This window comes from Barbus barbus (assembly GCF_936440315.1).
Source record: "Barbus barbus genome assembly, chromosome: 4".
Classification (NCBI taxonomy): Eukaryota; Metazoa; Chordata; class Actinopteri; order Cypriniformes; family Cyprinidae; genus Barbus; species Barbus barbus.
The window spans coordinates 39561443-39565295 of NC_136732.1; the positions used below are offsets into that span (position 1 = coordinate 39561443).

A 3853-nucleotide genomic window follows, 5' to 3' on the forward strand; every position below is an offset into this window, starting at 1 on the left:
GACACTCCTAATTCAGATTGTAGATAGAGTGTAAATGGTCCATTTGAGAGATAGGTGGCAGTCAAATAATGTCATTGACTGAAATTATATGACTGACAGACTGCAACGGTTCGAGTTAAAAATCTTTGTTTGTGTTCTACGGAAGAAACAAAGTCACCTACATCTTGGATGCCCTGGGGTAAGCATTGGTTTCAATGGGTCTATGATGTACTTAAGCTTACGATCCTTTAATGAAACGCAGCCCAAATCGTTTGAATCAACGAGTTGTTGATTTGAAAAGAGCTGGAATCCGATCAGTCCAGTTCACGAATGAATCGTTCAGGCTATGTCTACATTAATCTCCGTCCACTCTAGAGTTTTCAAGCATTTTCCAAAAGTTTCTCATCCACACTGAAATGTCAGAAAACGTTAAATTTGCTTTATTGCGCATGCATAAAGCCTTCGAAAAAGCTCACTGAGACAGACAGAACAGGCATGATACATTTTTACGCAATTCTTCGGGCAGGATCTTTTTTGGGGGGAAATATCAAACCATTCACTGATGCATCCATGTCTCAGTCACTTAACGACTGTATGTCTGATCTAATGCATTTTGTTGCAAACAGCAATCGCAAGTAAATTTACTGTCACCTTTACAGAACTGTGAAAAGAGCGTACAAAGTAACACATCTGTAGCAATAGTCATCTATTGGTACAATATGTGTCACATGACAAAACATGTGTCACCGTTTTCACAGTCCACACTACAACACGAAAACAGCGTTGTCAAATTTTTTCACTTTGGAGAGCGTTTTCAAAAAGCTGTTTTCCTTGTCAAAACGCCGTCTTAGTGTGGACGGAAGGCAAGATCGGAGAAAAAAAGATGCGTTTCAAAAGAAAATGTATTAGTGTGGACAAGACCTCAATTTGTCCTCGATTTAACAGGTTCACTGAAAAGAATCAGCTCGTTCATGCATCGGATGCTGCTATTGCATCTAGAGCAGCCGACGAATTCTCCAGTTCAAAATAATGAGGAACGACAAGTTTTTAAGGAGAACAAAGTACAATATTTTGCTTTGGAATGTAGTGAAGTAAAAGTTTCTAAAAAATGCTCTGATACTTGAAAAATGTACTTACAATAACAAAATAAAAAATGCTTTGTTACTGTCCACCACTGCTTGCGAAATTGTTTAAAAAGACAAAGTTTATGCATGTTTAGTTGTTCAGGTCTGGCTAATTCTGTGGTGTGTTTGTAGAGTGTCGGCTACATTCTGAACTGCTATCAAGTACAATTATGAAGAATGCTTTGGGATTTTCTACAGGCCCACCAGTTCTTTTATTTAACCAGAAAAATGACCGTATTCTTCAATTACAAAAGCATTCCTGAGAGACTGGTGCATTGTGGGTGTCCATTACGGCCCAACAGGCATCAGTGGGCGGCCGTCTTTGTAGGTCTCTGGATTAAGGGTGCGGTTGGATGGCAGATTCAGAGTCAGCGCTTGGGAACTGGACGGCTGCCTGCCGAGAGAGTCAATGGCTGAATGTAAACTGATGTGGATGCGCTTCTCAAGAACATGTGCTCATTTGGACACCGTTTTGGGGAAAAGTGTCTGTGAAAAGAATAAATATGCAAAAGAGTGTCTGAGCAAAACTCAATGCCACAGTGCAGGTTTTTTTGAATACATATTAACATTATACATGCACGTTGATTCAGATATTGAACGTTATGCAATTATGCATACAAAAAAATAAAATAGAACAAAAAGAACACGAAACAGAGACAAACAAGTGCAAAAATAAATACATGAAGAGTGCCGGGTGTAACAATACAAAAATCACATAAGAATATTATTGGGTATAAAATATAAAAAAATTATTCCTTGTAAACTAACAAACTTTTAAAATCTTAATAGATTTCTCATTACAGAGTCTCTTATGTTGTCTATATGCAAAACCATATTATGAATGGTAATTTGGTCAAAATTAAAAATAAATTCATTAAATAAATCCACCTTTCCCACTCTTTAGAATATTTACGCTGGTCTACAGTTGCTAGGGTGTTCTGGATGGTTGCTAAGCGGTTGCTAAGGTATTGAAATTATTTTTAACTTGTTGCTATTCAGTTCCTTGGATGTTTTATGTGGTTGCTAGCATGGTTGAGTGGTTGCCTGGCAGTTGCTGAGATGTTGAAGTGGTTTTAGCATGTTGCTATGCAGTTGCTAGGGTGTTTTATGTGGTTGCTAGGAGGATGCTAAATTGTTTCAGTGTTTGTTTGTTTTTTCACTGTAATGCAGTTTCTTGGACATTTTGGGTGGTTGCTATGTGGTTTGGTGTCAATGTGTTTTTTAGAATGTTACTATGCAGTTGCTGGGTGGTTGCTAGGTGATCTCTGACATGTCCAATGTGGATTAGCATGTTGTTATGCAGTTTCTTCAATATATTGGGCAGTTGCTAGGTGGTTGCTAAGGTACTGAAGTGGTTTTAACATGTTGCTATGCAGTTGCTTGGGTGTTTTCTGTGGTTGCTAAGGTGCTGAACTGGTTTTAACATGTTGTTATACAGTTGCATGATTGTTTTGGGTGATTGCTTGGTGGTTGCTAAGGTGTTGTAGTGTTTTAGCATGTTGCCATGCAGTTGCTTGGATGTTTTGGGTGGTTGTTGAGGTGTTAAAGTGTTGTTTTAGCATGTTGCAATGCAGTTGCTAGGGCATTTCAGTTGGTTGCTAAGGTGTTGAAATGTTGCTATGCAGTTGCTAGGTGGTTGGCAAGGTGTTTGAGTGGTTTTAACATGCTGCTATGCAGTTACTAGAGTATTCTGAGTGGTCACTATGATGTTTATCTGATGCTAGGGCAGTCTGGGTGGCCGCTAGGCAGTTGTTAAGGTGTCCAAGTGGTTTTTCTGGATAGTTGCTACACACACAAGTGTCCAGGTGAAAAAGAGATTCACTCATTAATGAAAGCAGCTTGCATGAATGGCTGTACAAACTCACAGAACTCTGTGTGTGAGTGTGTATGTTTCAGATTAGATCAAAAACAACTGAAATAAGCTGTTTGAGTTCACTGGAATCGCAAACAGAGCAATGTGATCTCACCTGTATGTGTTCATGTGTGTACATACATTTTTCTGTCTTGATACACTCTGAAATATATAAAAGAATGTATTAATCATTAATTTATTTAATGCATCAGAGTATATCCAAGCATAAAAACATATTTGTGTCCTTGAACTACACTTTATGCTTTAATACTTATGAAAACTAATGAGATCATGTTGGACCGAGATAGAAAAAGAGCTGTGTGTGTGTGTGTTTATCTGTGAGTTTCCTTCATCTGATAACCTCCTCACCACCAAAAACAAATCATCAAAGTCTGAGTGCGGATCACCATAGATGTGAAATGCATCGATCGACTATTTCTGTTCTCCTGCCGTCTCAAAGAGCTGGCACACATTCAGACGGCTTTGCTCAGAGAGGTGCAAATCACTTTCCCCGAAACCTCCTGGTCGCTTCTAAGAGAAAAGAACAACTAGGAACTGAACTGGGATTATGGGTCACCCATGAAAAGTAGAGTGGGCGGTTTTGACACAGGTATCTTAAAGAGGCAATTCAAAATTAAATCGTCAATCACCTCAAGTTGTTCCAAACCCATAATTTTTTTTTTTTCTGTGGAAAACAAAAGAATATGTTATGTAGAACATTCTTGAGTGGATTTTATTACATGGCTTCTGCACTATATTTTAAGTGTTTTAAAGTGTGTTTTCTATATAAATAAACTCTTCCAGTAAGTGAGCAAATCTACAGACAGATATTACAGGTATAACTAATGATCCTTGTGTAACAAGTGATCCACATACTGCATAATTACTAAACATTATC

The 3853-nt window shown here is 38.2% G+C and overlaps 1 long non-coding RNA gene across 1 annotated transcript; it reads right to left on the reverse strand.

Moving 5' to 3' along the window:
• Positions 1 to 403: 403 nt before the first annotated feature.
• Positions 404 to 3486, reverse strand: LOC306864125. Its single transcript, XR_013783745.1, has 3 exons — positions 3325 to 3486; positions 3071 to 3117; positions 404 to 1589 (listed from the first exon to the last, which is right to left on the reverse strand). It is a non-coding gene; the product is annotated as an uncharacterized lncRNA (long non-coding RNA).
• Positions 3487 to 3853: the final 367 nt, after the last annotated feature.